The sequence below is a fragment of the Macaca thibetana genome, chromosome 15 (assembly GCF_024542745.1).
Source record: "Macaca thibetana thibetana isolate TM-01 chromosome 15, ASM2454274v1, whole genome shotgun sequence".
NCBI classification, from domain to species: domain Eukaryota; kingdom Metazoa; phylum Chordata; class Mammalia; order Primates; family Cercopithecidae; genus Macaca; species Macaca thibetana.
In genome coordinates this window covers 36,747,253-36,765,319 of record NC_065592.1, presented here as the reverse complement: position 1 = coordinate 36,765,319, position 18,067 = coordinate 36,747,253, and positions in this window count along the sequence as shown.

The window sequence follows — 18,067 nt, the reverse complement described above, 5'->3', positions numbered from 1 at the left end:
TCTTTGGGCTATTATTTCAATTGTTTATTTATAAGTGTAATATAAATCACATAATATATTGTCGATTTTGCTTTTAATAGCTAGTTACTTTTAAATGATGTTTTTAAGATAAAAAACAAAATTTTAAAAATAAACTATACAGATAGTTATCATTTTTATTGTTCTTCATTTCATTGTGTAATACCAATATCCCTATGGTAACTTTATTCTTCTTCCTGAAAGACTTCCTTTAACATTTCTAGAAGTGTGGGGCTGCTACTTTTGAAATATTTTAGCCTTTTTAAGTGTAAGGTAGTATTCTCATCAAAATGTAAAACACATTTCAAATACAAACTTAAACATTTCTTTTTTTATTATGGTCACATATTTTGAACTTTGTAAAGTGCAGTTTTATGGTTTTAATCTAATTAGAAAAAAAATGATATTATTTATATAAATACTATTTCTGTTTTCTTCTCTCTCCTTTGGGAACTCCAATAGCACCGATATAGGCAATCAGAAATTGTCCTATGACTCACTAATACTAGTTTTTCATTTGTTTATTTTTAAATTTGGATAGTTTTTATTTGTATGTCTTCAAATTAATTGACCTTTTCATTTGCAATGTCTAATCTTCTATTAACCTGAAATGTATAATCTTAGACATTGTAGTTTGCATCTGTAGAAGTCTGATTTGGACTTTTTTCTTTCTACCATATCTCCATTTAGTATACAATCCTTTCTCAACCTTTTCGAATGTACAGAATATATTATAAATGTTTTATTCTTTTTGTCTACTAGCTCCATTGTTACTCTATGATCAAAGTTTCTTAATATTAACAGTTTTTTAACCTCATATGGGTCATATTTTCTTATATCTTTGCATTCTGACTTTTATTGGATGCATTTTATGAATTTTATCTTGTTGAAAGCTGGATGTATTTTATTTTTATATTCTTTACCCATATTTTGCAATACAATTAAGTTGCTTGGAAATCATTTTTGAGTTTTGTTTTTAACATTTCTGGGATGACACCAGTATGGTTTACTTTTTCTCTCATTACTGAGGCAAAACCATTTGAATTAGTCTCCCTAAAGTCCTATGAGAAACAGCGTGTTTCACTCTTACTGGTGAGTAAAATTTTCTCAGCTCTATTTGAGCTCCAGGGATTGTTCTCTTTGTTCATATTGGTTACTTTTCTTCACAACCTCATGTAGTTTTCTTAAAATCCACTAATTCACACCTGGCTGAAAACTCAGAAGAGATACTTGCAAGTCTCTGTGAAATTTTCTCCCTGAGAAACTTTCTAATTTACATGGCTTCACTGCATTCTCAGCTTTGTTACCTTAACTTAGAGAGTTCATTGGATTCTTCCAGGTTTTCATCTCTCTGATGCAGCCTAGAAATTGCTTTCTATTAGTAAGCCTGTACAACACTGGAGATGCACATTTTTTTATTCTTGTTGCTATTGTTGTTTTTTCTGCTACAGGCACAACTGATTTAATTCTACACCAACCATCATGGTAGAAGCCAATTTTGTAAGTACTAACAAATTCATTTGCGCATTTGTGATTGCCTTTATATGTATCTGTTCCTTGAATTTTCTTTTGAATGAGTTTTTAACACCTGTGTTTCCCTTATTAATTGTAAAATGACAGAGTTGAAATGTGTTCATTTTATATTAGAAAAATACATAATTTTATATATTATAAAAAGTATACTTAAAAATGTATGTCTAATAATCCAGTGGGTAAAATTTTCCTAAATATTTTCTAATTGATGGAGATTTTGATATTTTTATTTTTGCTATTTTAAATTTATCACATTTATTTCACGCTCTATTAGTCTGTTCTCACACTACTATAAAGAACTCCCCACGATTGGGTAATTTATAAAGGAAAGAGTTTTTAATTGACTCACAGTTTTTCATGGCTGGGGAGGCCTCAGGAAACTTACAACCATGGTGGAAGGGGAAGCAAATGTCCTTCTTCACATGGTGGCAGGAAAGAGAAGTGCCCAGCCAACCAGGAAAAGCCCCTTATAAAACCAGCTGATCTCATGAGAACTCATTCACTATCACCAGAATAGCATGGGGGTAACTGCCCCATGATTCAATTGCCTCCCACCAGCTCCTTCTCACATCAAGTGGGGATTATGGCAGCTATAATTCAAGATGAGATTTGGGTGGGGATACACCCAAACCATATCACAGGCATGTGGCTTATTTATTTTTCTATTTCAAAGCTCTTATTTGGAAAACATTCAAAATATATTTAATAAGAGATGGTCATTTTTTAAGGATCAAGATTAAATTGCTTAATTGGGCTTTATTTCTGAGTAGTCCACTTACTAGTAGAGCTGACCACCTGTAATATAAGTTGTTAGTTGCAGTAATTTTTAGTATGTATATAATTATATTTTTTAGCACTTAGTGCTCCTGTTATAGGACTTCTTGGATAAAGCCTTCAGTTGCATATAAACATTTTAATTTCAAATTGTTGTTAGTAATAATAGTAAATAGAAATTTAACAGATGTCCGAGTCTGCTAATTTAATGTTTGAAGTGAGTGCTTCTGTAGGTCCTACTGGTATTAATTTATAGGCTTCTGCTATAGTCACTTTTTTATGGCCTCATTTAAGATGATATAAAGTCACCAAGGGCATGTATGGCATAAAAACTCATTTCTAAAGTTAAAAATAAGTAGTAAGTACCACCAAGTGAGTTTCTGTGCATATGTGTCTGGATGTGTGTGTTTTTAAGATTTAGTACAGAAAAGTTCCTTTAAATAAGAAGTAATTCTTTATCTTTTATTTCTAGCAGTAGGTCAGAGAAATCACATGAGAAAAAAATGCTCTTCAGTGTCAACTAATTTCTTTCCATTTCACAGTCATCACATAATTGATTTTAAATAATATAATTCTGAATGTAATTTCACCTCACAATGATAAATTTATTTTATTAACATGTCTACCAATATGCCTAGCTCCAACTGAAACTCCATGATGGTAGTATTGTTATTCTGTTATTAGGTTGGAATCCAATTCAAATAAAGCAGGACTGATAATCTGTGCTCTTAATGTTAACAAAATAATTTGAAACTTGAACTTTACCTAAATTTACAAATGGAAACCATGACACTGAGTTACATTCTAATACTAAGAAATAAGTTGATTTACAGACCCATGAAATGAAAACCAATTACATATAAATGTATTGGTTCTTATGATTACATACTTATATTAAAACGATTTGTTGATTATCTCTTTTGTGTCAGGTAAAATATTGGTAGCTGAAAATAAAAATATAAGTACAATATTTTCATTGCTTTAAATACTTTTTAGAAATTTTCTATTAAAATAGTCCCATATAATTAGAAAATGAGGGCATGTACTCTCCAGAAGCCTTAGAGAAGGATTCATAATTAAGCACATACTTATGTTGATCAGAAAAAATATGTAGATTAACATTTCTAAAGTGAAGGTATACATTTCAGGCAGAAGAAACTTTCAGAAGTGGAAAAATTCATCCTGTGATTAAGGAAGAATTCCAGGCCCTGTCTACGTAAGTTTTCCAGAGAAATAAAGAAGAACCAATAGGATTTGATGCACCAGAATTAGTTTTACATCAAATAAAGCACAATTTGTGCTGTGTACAATAGTATTTTGGGCTTTTTCCACTGTGTATTTTTGAGAGGTGAAGGAAATGATTAAATCTGCAGGACTGATTGCAGAGACAAAGCAGAAGCAGGTAGATAAATCTTGAGGCTTTTATAATAGTCTTAATAAAAATTATATTATTACAGATTTACAGAATAAGGTGACTAGAAGGGATCAAAGAACTTGCACAGTTGAAATTTTAGAATAAATTGGAAAGAATTTTCTGAAACTTGGTAATTTATATTAGGTTCGACTTTTAGTCTTGTCCTATCAAGCATGACTTTATAAAAAGACATTTCAACTTTAGTTATTATGTAATATTATGATATTTCCTATCTCAATAATTACTTTTAATTTTCAAAATTTTAATTGTAAAGATTTAAAATACTTTTAATAGCTAAATATTTCAATTGTCCTCTAAATTCCCATCTAGCTGGGAATTCAGAAAATTAGAAACTAAATTTCCCAGTTTCCCTTGCAAATAATACTCTAGATTTTTTTTTTACATGGATCAACTCTTTTGAGATTTAGAAAGAAATTAGGTAAAGGCAATCTCCCTATATTTTGGCTATTATCATTGGTTACAAAGGCTGTGGTAATGTGCTCTAGTGTTTCTTGGTGGCCAGAAATGGTAATAACATATTTATATGTCAGAAGAGATGCAATGGTGGCTACAGAATTAGCAGTGTCCCTAAGTGTTAGATTTTGTTCTGGGAGTCATATGAAAAACCTAGAGTTTAATTTGTTTTCATAATTATTCCATTGATTTTTAAATAATTATTTGTATGTTTTTAAATATATTTTTGTTTATAATATTTATAATGGCGTCTGTTTCTTGCAATAAACAATTAGATTTGTGTTAGCAAAGAAGATAACAAAAAGTTTTAACTCAACATTCTTGTAAAGTTCACAGCAGTCTTCACCTCAAAACTAGTTTGATGTGGAAATTTTAAAACGTTTCATTGGTATAAAAATAAATAACATTGTCACATTCACTATATTACCATATATAGTATATATTAGTATACTGTATATTCACAAGATTGTACAAATCATCACCAGAATATAAAATATTCAAGAATGTTTTCATAATTTCATAAAAAATTCTGTACTGATAAGCAAAATTGTTAATTTCCCCCTTTCCTCATCCCCTGGCAACAACTAATGTACTTTCTGCCCATGTGAATTTACCTATTCTGAAGATCTCCTATAAATTGAATCAAACTATATGTGACCTTTTGTGTCTGTCTTTTTTTCCTGTTTAGCATATATCAGTATTTTACTGCTTTTTGTGTCTAAAATATTATGAATATACAATATTCTACTTGTCTATTCATCAGATGATAAATATTTTGGTTATTTTCACGTTTATGATATTATAGATAATGCTGCAATGAACATGCTTTCTGAGGACATATGTTTTCAGTTATCTGAATATATACTTACGTGTGAATCACTGAATTATATGATACCTTTAACTTTAAAGACCTGCCAAACCATTTTCCACAGTAGCTGTACCTTTTTAAATTTCCACATCAACTTCTTTGCATTCTTATGAACACTTGTTATTATGGACCTGTATATGGAAACGTTGAAGTAGACATGAAATTTACAACAGAATGTTTGATATAGATAGGTGGATATCTGATTAAAAATTAAGGCTGATGAATGAAAGGTAATGAAATAGAAAAGAAGTCAAAGTTTTAAATTTAAAATTGTGTTCAAATAAAGTTTATTAGTTTAATTTCCAAGAGATTAAGAATGTGTGCTTAAATGTAATAATGCCTAAGCAGAGCTTTATGTGTATCCATATACTTCAAGCCAAATTGATTTTTGATGGATTTGTCTCTTTATAAAATACACCGAAATAGGAAGAAAACCACTGAAAATTGTGGACTCCTAGTAATAATCAATTACACAATTAGCATTACATTATGTTTATCTGTCAGTTTGGCGAGCATATTTTTCACCACCAAAGATAATATTAAAAAACATTTTTATTTATAATTAGAAATTATAAAATCTGTCAGATGATCTAGAATATATTTACATAAGATATGAAGATTTTCTTTCAACAATAATGACATACGAGGAAAAAATCAGTTATACATTTCCATATTTATTAAATATCGCCCTATTTCAAAAATTTCAATTTCTGCTTTAAAAATATTTTTAAAGTTTCTCATAATAGCATGACCCAGAGGCAAACATTGTCATTATTTTAATTAATATTTCTAAGAACATGGACTTTGGAATCCGAGAGAGTTAAATCCTGGCTTTGGCCCTTTAAAGCTATGGTAAATGTTTCAGGTGATGGATACCCCAGTTACTCTGATTTGATCATTACACAGGATATACACATATCAAAATATCACATGTACACTTTGTGTGCAACTACTATGTATTCTTAAAAAGTAAACATTAAAAAATTTATGATTTGTGACTGTTAATTTACATTATTGTGATTCAATATCCAATTGGTAAATAGAAGATTTTATTTATACATTATTAGGATTATATGGAAAAATAGAATATTAGTTATAAAGGATTTTAAAACAATAAATTTCAAATATCACTTTCCCAATGTATCATGGCAATTCTTATTGACTACACAGTAATCTAGATTTTTTCTATTTATTTATGTCATGTTATATATCACATTACAACAAAGTTGTTCTTAATATTTTATCAAACATATTGTCTCAGAAAATTAAAAACTTTCTTAAATATTATTTAGTTGGCTGGCTAATATTCTATATTTAGAAAATAATTTGCTTAAGTATATAAATGGCTTTTTAAAATATATGTATGTGCTTTCGATTTACAGCTTATAATGTTATTTCATAGTAAATATTTCTCAATTATTTTTCTTCCTATTTCTGTGTGTTTTATAAAGAGATGAATTCACCAAAACTCGATTTAGCTTGAAGTATATGGATACACAGGATACACATAAAGCTCTGCATATGTATTATATTTAAACATACATTCTTAATCTCTTGAAAATTAAACTAATAAACTTTATTTTAGCACAATTTTAAATTTACAAAAAAACAAGAGCAGATAGTACAGAAATTGCCATATAACTTCCCTATCTCGTACACATTTCTCCTATTACTAACATCTTTCACTGGTGTGGTGCATTCGATATAATTAAAATACCAATATTTACATATCATTAGTAACTACAGTTTATAATTTACATTAAGCTCTACTCTTTCTCTTGTACATTCTATGCGTTTTGACAAATGAAAAAATGTCATTTATTATTATTATGGTATCATGCAGAACAGTTCCAGTGCCATAAAAACCACTTGTGCTTCATCTGTATATTCCTCTCTCCAGCCACTGTGCCCCCTAACACACATGCATACCAAACCCAAGCAACCATTGATCTTTTTACTCTATTGTTCTGCCTTTTCCAGAATGTCGTATCTTTCATAGAGTAGTCATATGGGATCATACAGTATGTAGCCATTTCGGACTGACTTCTTGGTCTTAGAAATATGCATTTAAAGTCCCTTTATATTTTTTGTTGCTTGACAGTACATTTTGTTGCTTAATACAAATTTATGGAGGTACTAAAGGTAAAACCCTTGAAAATCTGAGGGCTTCCCTAGGAAGACTTTTTTTTTTTTGGCTGGGGACCGACACCCATAATCCCAGCACTTAGGGAGCCTGAGAACGGAGGATCACTTGAACCCAGGAATTCAAGACCAGCCTGGGCAACAGGGCAAAACCATGTCTCTACAGAAAAAAATTAAAATATTAGCTGGGCACTGTGGTGCATGCCTATACCCAGTTACTTGGGAGGATAAAGTGGGAGGATAACAGGAACAGGTGGTCAAGGCTGTAGTGAGCCTTGGTCATGCCTTGGTCTTGCTCTTTCTCCTGTGCCACCCAGTCTTGGGTTAAAGAGCAAGACCTTGTCCCAATTTTAAAAAGAAAGAAACTTTAAATAACCATATTTGAATCGTTTGCATAGTCATGAGTCTTTTAACGGTCTATTTTTAACACTTTAACATTTTTATTATTGCTTTGTACAATTAGAATCAGAATAAGCAAAAAAAAAAAAAAAAACTCAAAAAGCAGCAAAAAAATCTACATAGATAGCTTGGATTGTATACACATGGAAGGATGTATTTTCCAGCCTCACTCTGCCCTGGGATAGTGAAACTGTATTTTAAAATATTCATAAAAATTAATCAGTGGATAGCTTTCCTTCATACATTTTAGCGTAAATTTTACAATTGATTGAATATTATCTAATTATGCTTTTGTATTAAATAAATTAAATCAGCCAGAGTAAAATACCAAGGTAATTCATTAAAGCATAGGTACAAATTGTAACATTAATAATAATGGTACTAAAATAATAAAAATAGCGCTAATAATAATATTTTTAAAGAATTTGTTACAAGATATTTCTACTTTATGCACATTGCTTCGAGTATTGAAGATCATAATGAACTAGCTTTTATTATCTCTATTTTATATGGAAAGAAAATTATACATATAGAGATTAAATACAATAACTTGTTCACACAAGTAGTAAATTGCAGAAGTAGGATTTGAAACAATGACTGATTCCAAAGACTGTTGTGCTATATTGCCTTGTGTATGTTTGCAATTTCCCCTGTGGCACTTCTCTAAAAACTTCTTAAATCACTCTTTTGAGAACAGGTGGAAAGCCAACTGAAAGTTTTTCACAACTTGTAAATTAAAGGTCATAATATTAAATTATACATATTTTAAATGAACAAAATGAATGTAGGATGTTATGCTGTAGCTGCTAAATATTGCCAACATTCTCTAAAATGGAACTTAAAAGAGAAATGTGATTCAAGCAGGTTAACCCTGATCCCAAGTTATTTTAAATCTTTGGCTTTTAAAAATATACTTAAATTATTTATAAAGTTACAGCGGGTGTGCACCTATAACTGAAGGGGTCCGATATTGCACAACTGAAATTTCATTTATTAATACAAGTTTAGCATCCCAAATTCGAAAATCTGAAATACAAAACGCTCCCAAATCTGAAACTTTTTGAATCCCAACATGACGCTCAAAGGAAATTTCAGATTTCACATTTTCAGATTTGGGATGCTCAACTGGGATGATGCAAATATTCCAAAATTTGAAAAAAATCTGAAATCTGAAACACACTTTGAATCTCAAGCATTTTGGATAAGGGATACTCACTCTGCATGTAGGCCACTTATTCCATTTGCCCAGACATGAATGCTTTTATTGCTTCTCTGAAAACAAAGAGAAAGACTACATCCATTTTAGAAAAAGTGGCTACCTTGGCCGGGCGCGGTGGCTCACACCTGTAATCCCAGCACTTTGGGAGGCCGAGGCGGGCGGGACACGAGGTCAAGAGATCCAGACCATCCTGGCTAACACGGTGAAACCCCGTCTCTACTAAAAATACAAAAAATTAGCCGGGCGAGATGGTGGGCTGTTGTCCCAACTACTCTGGAGTCTGAAGCAGGAGAATGGGGTGAACCCCGGGAGGTGGAGCTTGCAGTGAGCAGAGATCATGCCACTGCACTCCAGCCTGGACGACAGAGGGAGCCTCCATCAAAAAAATAAAGAAGAAAAAGTGGCTACTTTTTATGAATTAGCTGTGGATGTCTGCAACATGAAAGGTTATCTATTATGTACCTATAAATAATTTAAATCCCACTTTAAAAAGGTGAAAAATAATCATTGCAATTGGTTTTTATTTGTAGTATAGCAAACTGGAATCTGGGGAGCATTTAAAAATATTCTGGGGAAATATTAGAAATAATATTAAAAATTAAAATAAATGTTTATCTAAGAGTTTTAAATTCTCAACTGTCAAATAAGTAATCAATTCCTGTGACTGATAAATAAGAAACAGCTGCATAAGCAGATAATATGAGTGTGAATGTCAAAAGAAGCATCACAAATATATAGATGTGATTACCTTTACAATGAGTTACAACGATGTAGGGAATATATGGTAAGGAGTAGTTGTATTTAATAAACACCATGGTTCTACTTGGTTTTGTATTTTAAAAGTGGTCTTTGATAAGTTTGTAAACATAATTTTACAGATTTTAAACGGATTTTTAAAGATAATTTAAATAGCATGTAGATTACATTCATCTATCTCCTGTAGGCTCTGAGATGTAATCGTGGCTATGATTAAGACATTCTTTCAGTGATTATGCTAAGGTCTTTGGTTACAGACAATTAAGAGCATGGGTTTTGGTATTTCATAGACCATGATTCCAGTCCTAAGACATAATTCTTAATTGTTAAGACCTTAGTCAAGTTAATTAACTTCTTTCAACTAAAGTATGTCTTTCCTTTACAAATGGAGATAATAGTGTATTTCTTATGGGGCATGGTAGGTATTAAAGGGAAAAAAATAATTCATGCTATACAAATGTGGTGATGGTGGTGGTTATGAGCTACCTGAGCATAGAGACGTTGTCTATTGGGCATTGTGTACTTAGGTCCTAGAATAGCACTTGACACATAGTGTTAATACATTTTAAATCAGCTTTTCTAAATGCATGAATAAATACTGTTATTGTAATTAGTATCACACAGTCCAAGGAAATACTTTGATACAGGGAGTGGATAACACTTTCAAATCTACTCACCTAAGAAAAATCCTGAAATTGTTTTTTTCTTGGATCAAGAAACACGAGAGTCACAGATGATTTCTACAGAATATAGAATATAGTTGAGCAATAGTGAGTAGGAAATGAGTGAGAAATTTTACAAAATAAAATCTCAGTGTGAAAGTACATTTCAAGCAATTTGACCAAAAAAGATGGATATAAAACTAGCTAAATAAGATATACACCATTTTGTTATGATTTTTTTTTCCCAAAATTTAGATTGCGAGGAACTAGCAAAGAAATAGATATTATGAGGCGGGGTGCGGTGGCTTACGCCTGTAATCCCATCACTTTGGGACGCCAAGGCCGGCGGATCATGAAGTCAGGACAGTGAGACCACCCTGGCTAACACAGTGAAACCCTGTCTCTACTAAAAATACAAAAAATTAGCCAGGTGTGGTGGTGGGCGCCTGTGGTCCCAGCTACTGGGGAGGCTGAGGCAGGAGAATGGCATGAACCCAGGAGGCGAATCTTGCAGTGACACGAGATCACGCTGCTGTACTCCAGCCTGGGCGACAGAGCAAGACTTCCTCTCAAAAAAAAAAAAAGAAAAAAAAAAAAAGAGTAAATAAAGTCTGTGATGAGATGAAAGCAAGAGAAGATGCAGTTCGAGAATTAGATTATAACAAAAGGTGCACTATTTTTCTGGGTCATAGGAAAGAAAGAACCAATTTTGAAAATTCAAGTATATTTGTATATTCAAAGGTGAACAGGAAAGGGTTAACTTGGCAGGCTGGGGTTGTTCAAACCTTGCACATTCAAAACCAGAACTAGCCTTTGTCTGGCTCCTAGAAGATACCCTCTGAAACCTCAGAATATTCTGCTTGATAGGAGTGTGTTTCTATGCTTGAGCCTTTGAAAAACTTTACCAGTTTGACCGATTAAGTTCATTCTGTTAACGGAATTTGTGGTAAAAGGCCTATTTTTGCTGAGGCTGAAGGTGGGGTTAGAGAAGGGATGCAGCTGGAATCTGAGAGGCTGAGGTTGGTAAAATGGGCACCAGGCACCAGCAGTACTGCATAGATGATAGGTTTCATCTGGTGTTGACCCATCTGTTATAATCTGTTCTAAGACTGCAAAATAAAGTTGTGATACACATCTGCCCCTTAGGTAGGTGTATGCCATACTACTTTAAGACTAGATCTTAAATCCTGCTGGATCAGCCAAATCCTATACTCATCACTCAAAAACCATTCCTAAGCATATACATAATTGATGATACATTGGTGATATAATCACTTTACAAGAAAAACAGCACTTCAATGATTTTAAAACAGAATATTGTATTGCTCAGTATGATATTAGCTATAGGTTTGTCATATGTGGCTTTTATTATATTGTGTAAGTTCCTTATTTATTTATTTATTTATTTATTTATTTATTTATTTTGAGATGGAGTCTCGCTCTGTCACCAGGCTGGAGCGCAGTGGCGCAATCTCGTCTCACTGCAACATTTGCCTCCCAGGTCCAAGTGATTCTCCTGCCTCAGCCTCTTGAGTAGTTGGGATTACAGGCACACACCACCATGCCCAGCTAATATTTGTATTTTTAGTACAGGTGGGGTTTCACAATGTTGTTTAGGCTGGTTTCGAACTTCTGACCTCATTATCTGCCCACCTTGGCTCTTGAAGTGCTGGGATTATAGGCATGAGCCACCGCACCTGGCCTGTAAGTTCCTTTTATACCTAATTTGTCTAGGGTTTTGATCGCAAAGTGATGATAAATTTTATTGAATGGTTTTTCTTTGTCTATTGAGATGATCATAAGATTTTTGTCCTGCATTTTGTTAATGTGATGCATCATGTTTATTGATTTGCATATATTGAACCATCCTTGCATCACTGTGATGAATCCCACTTGATCATTGTGAATGAGAAAATTATCATCTGATACACTATTGAATTCAGCTTGGTAGTATTTTGTTGAGGAGTTTTACATCTATGTTTATCATGGGTGTTGTGTCTTACGGTTTAAGATTTTTGTTCATTTTTTGTAAGGTTTTGGTAGCAGGGTAATACTGGCCTGACAGAATGAATTCAGACAAATTCTCTTCATTTGAATATTTTGGAATAGTTTGAGAAGACTTTGTATTAATTATTTAAATATTTGATAGATTTCAGTGGTGAATCCATCTGATTCTAGGCTTTTCTTTGAAGAGAGGGTTTGTTACTAATTAAATTTCATTATTCATTATTAGTCTGCTCAGGTTTTTCATTTCCTTATATTTCAATCTTGCTAAGTTGCATGTGTCCAGAAATTTACCAGTTTCTTCTAGGTTTTCCAATTTGAGTGCATATAATTGTTCATAATAATCTTTAATGATGGTTTGTATATCTGTAGCATCAGTTATAATGTCTTCTTTTTAATCTCTAATTTAATTTATTTGTCATCTCTCTTTGGCTTAGTTACTCTAGCTAAAAGTTTATCAACTTTGTTCATATTTTCAAAAAAATTTGTTTCATTGATTATTTTTAGTTTCTATTTGATTTATTTCTGCTGCAATCTTTATTATTTCTTTTCTACTAACTTTGGGTTGAATTCATTCTTATTTTTCTAGTTGCTTATGCTAGGTTGCCTATTTGAGATATTTCTGCTTTTTTCATGTAGGCATGTATTACTATAAGTTGTTCTTTTAAACATATTTTTGCTGTATCACATACATTTGTGTATTTTGTAGTTTTATTTCTATTTTCTCATAATTTTGTAAAATGTATTTATTGACCTATTTGTTGTTCAAAAACTTGTTATTTAATTTCTATGTATTTGTACAGTTTCCAATATTCCTTCTGTTAATGATTTTTAGTTGTTATTCCATTGTGGTTAGAAAAGATACTTCATATGATTTTGACTTTTTAAATTTGTTAAGACTTATTTTGTGGCTTAATATATGATCTGTCATGCAGAATGTCCCACATATTGTTGAGAAGAATGTGTATTCTATAGCTGTTTGATGAAATGTTCTGAAAATGTCTGTTAGTTGCATTTAGTCTACAATGTGGTTTAACTCTGATGTTTCTCTGTTGATTTTCTGTCTCAATGGTCTGTTCATTGCTGACTGAATTGTCAAAATCTACTATTATTGTAGTGCATTCAATCTCTTCCTTTATATGTGTGTGTGTGTGTGTGTGTATAGTGTGTGTATATATCTATATCTATATCTATATATATAGTGTGTGTGTGTATATATATATATATTTGCTTTATAAGTTTAGTTGTTCCTATGTTGAGTGCATAGATATTTACAATTGTTACATCATCTGGCTGTATTGGCATTTTTATCACTATATAATGGCCTAATTTGTTCTTTTTACAGTTTTTGGCTCAATGTTTATTCTATCTGGTATAAGTATAGCTACTCCTGCTCTTTTTTGGTTTCCATTTGCATGGAATATCTTTTCCCATCCCTTCTTTATCAGTCTATGTGTATCCTTACATTAAAATGAATCTATTGTAGCTAGGATTTAGTGGAGTCATGTTGTTGTGTTTTTTTAATTCTTTAAGCCACTCTATGTCTTTTAATTGCATGGCTTATTCAATTTATATTCAAGGTAATTATTTTATAGACAAGGGCTTAACTACTACCATTTTGTTATTTGTTGTCTAGTTTTATAAATGCTTTTCTCCTTTCATTTTCTCTTTCTGTCTTCCTTTGTAGTTATGTGATTTTCTCTAGTAATATGTTTTTTCAATTTTTCTTTTTAGTGTATCATTTATAGTTTTTTGCTTTGGAGTTAATATGAGGCCTTTAATATCACACTTTACATTTTTTACATTGTCTTTCTGATATGGTTTGGCTGTGTCCCCACCCAAATCTCAACTGGAATTTTGTCTCCCAGAATTCCCATGTGTTGTGGGAAGGACCCAGGGGGAGGTAATTGAATCATGGGGGCCGGTTTTTCCCATGCTATTCTTGTGATGGTAAATAAGTCTCATGAAATCTGATGGGTTTATCTGGAGTTTCCACTTTTGTTTCTTCCTCATTTTCTTTTGCCGCTGCCATGTAAGAAGTGCCTTTCAACACCTGCCATGATTCTGAGGTCTCCCCAGCCATGTGGAACTGAAATTCCAATTAAAACTCTTTTTCTTCCCAGTCTCAGGTATGTCTTTATCAGCAGTGTGAAAACAGACTAATGCAGTAAATTGATACTGAGAGTGGGTATTGCTGAAAAGATACTCAAAATATAGAAGCAACTTTGGAATTGGGTAACAGGCAGAGATTGGAACAGTTTGGAGGGCTCAGAAGGAGACAGGAAAATGTGGGAAACTATGAAACTTCATAGAGACTTGTTGAATGGCTTTGACAAAAATGCTGATACTGATAGGAACAATAAGGTCCAGGCTGAAGTGGTCTCAGATGGAGATAAGAAATTTGTTGGAAACTGGAGCAAAGCTGACTTTTGTTATGTTTTAGCAAAAAGACTGGTGGCATTTTGCTCCTGCCCTAGATATTTGAGGAACGTTGAAGTTGAAAGAGATGATTTAGGGTATCTGGCAGAAGAAATTTCTAAGCAGCAAAGCATTCTAAAGGTGACTTGGGTACTGTTAAAAGCATTCCATTTTAAAAGGGAAACAACACAAAAGTTCAAAAAATTTGCAACCTCATGATACAGTAGGAGGAAAAAAAAACATTTTTTGAGGAGAAATTCAATCCAGCTGGAGAAATTTGCATAAGTAGCAAGGGGCCCAATGTTTAATCCCCAAGACCATGGGGAAAGGGTCTCCAGGCCATGTCAGAGACCTTCATGGCAGCCTCTTCCATCACAGGCCTGGAGGCCCAGGAGGAAAAAGTGGTTCCATGGGCCAGGCCCAGGAACTCTGTGCTGTGTGCAGCCTAGGGAATTGGTTCCCTGTGTCCCAGCTGCTCCAGCCATGGCTGAAAGAGGCCAATGTAGAGCTTGGGCTCTGGCTTCAGATGGTGGAAACCCCAAGCATTGGCAGCTTCCACATGGTGTTGAGCCTGCAGGTACACAGAAGTCAGGAATTTAGGTTGGGCAACCTTCACCTAGATTTCAGAAGATGTATGGAAATGCCTAGATGCCCAGGCAGTTTGCTGCAGGGGCAGGGCCCTCATGGAGAACCTCTGCTAGGGCAGTGCAGAAGGAAAATATGATGTTGGAGCCCCCACCCAGAGTCCCTACTGGGGAACTGCCTAGTGGAGCTATGATAAAGGGGCCACCATCCTCCAGACCCTAAAACAGTGGATCCACTGACAGCTTGCACTGTGCGCCTGAAAAAGCTGCAGATACTCAATGCCAGCCCATGAAAGCAGCTGAGACGGAGGCTGTACCCTGCAAAGCCACAGGGATATAGTTGCTCAAGACCATGGGAACCCACCCGTTGCATCAGCATGACCTAGATGCGAGAAATGGAGTCAAAGGAGACCATTTTGGAGCTTTAAAATTTGACTACACCAATGGATTTCAGACTTGCATGAGCCCTGTAACCCCTTTGTTTTGCCCAATTTCTCCCATTTGGAATGGTTGTATTTACTCAATGTCTGTAACCCCATTGTATCTAGGAAGTAACTAGCTTGCTTTTGATTTTACAGGCTTATAGGCGGAAAGGATTTGACTTGTCTCAGATGAGACTTTGGACTGCAGGCGTTTGGATTAATGATGAAATGAGTTAAGACTGTGGGGAACTGTTGGGATGGTAAGATTGGTTTTGAAATTTGAGAACATGAGATGTGGAGGGGCCAGGCGTTGAATGATATGGTTTGGCTCTGTCCCCACGCAAATCTCAACTTGAATTGTATCTCCCAGAATGCCCCTGTATTGTGAGAGGGACACGGGGAGGTAATTGAATCGTGAAAGTCAGTTTTTCTCGTGCTATTCTTGTGAAAATGAATAAGTCTCATGAGATCTGATGGGTTTATCAGCGGTTTCCATTTTTACTTCTCCCTTTTTCTTTTGCCACACCATGTAAGAAGTGCATTTGGCCTCTCACCATAATTCTGAGGCCTCCCCAGCCAAGTGGAACTGTAAGTCCAATTAAGCCTCTTTTTCTTCCCAGTCTCAGGTATGTCTTTATCAGTAGCAGGGAAACAGACCAATACATCATTTCTGAATAAGTAGTATAGTTGTTGTTATTAATAATTTGTCTTTTAGTGTTTATACTAAAGATATTTGTAGTTTAGTACCATGATCACTGTACTAAAATAACAAAATGTTAGTGGCTTTTTCTTTCAATTGGAAGAACTCTTATTAGCATTTTCTTGTAGGATGTTCTTCCAGCAATGAATTCCCTCAGTTTTTGTTTGAGAAAGTCTTCATTTCTCTTTTATTTCTGAAAGATAGCTTTGTTCTGTACAGTAATATTGGTTGGCAGGCTTTTGTTTTTTTTCAGCACTCTGAATATATCATCCTCCTCACTCCTGGCCTGCAAGGTTTCTGCTGCTAACTTTGCTGCCAGACATATTGAATCTCCTTTATATGTTGTTTCTTTTTTCTTGCTGCTTTCAACATCTTCTCTTTGTCTTTACTGGGATATTCTTATTTGAGTTGAATCTGATTGGGGACTGTTGACTTTCCTATACTGAATATTTATATATTTAAGTAGGTTTGGAAAATGATTCTGTTTTTATTTCTTCAAATACTCTTTCAATCTCTTCCTCTTTCTTAATTTCCACTTTAACTCCTGTAAGTTAAATAATTTCTTTTTTGATATTGTCACATAAATTCCATATGCTTTCTTAATTACTTTTCATTGTTTTTACTTTATTCTTCTTTGATTGTATAATTTCAAATAGCTCATCTTTGAGCTCACTGATTTTTTTTCTTCTGTTTGGTTAATTATGTAGCTGAACGTTTCCATTGCATCTTTCCTTTTATTCATTATAGTTTTCACCTCCAGGATTTCTGTTTTCCCTCTGTTAAACTTCTCTTGTAAATTTTTCAATTGATTCTTTGCATTTGTAAAAATTCATTGAGATTCTTGAAAATCGCTATTTTAAACTATTTGTCTGAGAGATAAAATATCTCCATCATGTTAGGGTTGGTGTCTAGTGCCTCATTTTGTGCTTGGTGAGGTCATATTTCTCTGAATGTTCTTAATACTTTTGGACAAGTGACAATCCCCAGGCCTTGAGGGATAAGGTATATATTCCCATTTTCAAAGACTGGCTTTATTTGTGCCTGCTCTTCAGAGAGCCTTTCAGAGATTCTAAGCAGATTAATATTGTGTTCCCTAAGCCTGTAACCACTGCAGTCATCTAAGCACAAGAAGGAGCTCTAAAATAAGGCTTGCCACAAATTACATAAGTCTCAAAAGCTGACAAAACTTTCAGGATGGGGTCTTCCTGAGGAAGACCCAGAGAGTGTTCTGGGGCTGTATAAGAAACATGGCTAGACATTTGAGCCCAGAAGACTGTCCTGGTGTCATACAAATATGCTTCTGAGCAGGTTTCTTCACAAGTGGAATAGGTTCTAGACAGCAGCAAGATGAGCTGGGGTTGAGACAGCACCCCCCTCCTCTCCCTGTCACCCAACCCAGTATGTGCTGTGGGATGAAAGCTGGAAAATTCATTTCATTGGCTAAGATGACTCTGTATCTCCCAGTAGGTTCCTGCACAGTTGGGATAGTTACTCAAGAGCAGCAGGAAGGGCTGAAACTGAGATGAGTCCCCTAAGGATCTGTTGTGGGATGAAGGGGGGTGAACCTGTCTCATAAGAGAGGGGTATCTCTTAGCAGGTCCCAGCACAGATGGGATAGTTTCCCAAATGCAGTGGAAGAGACTGGAGCTAAAACCAGGCCCCTCAGAATTTGCTGTAGGA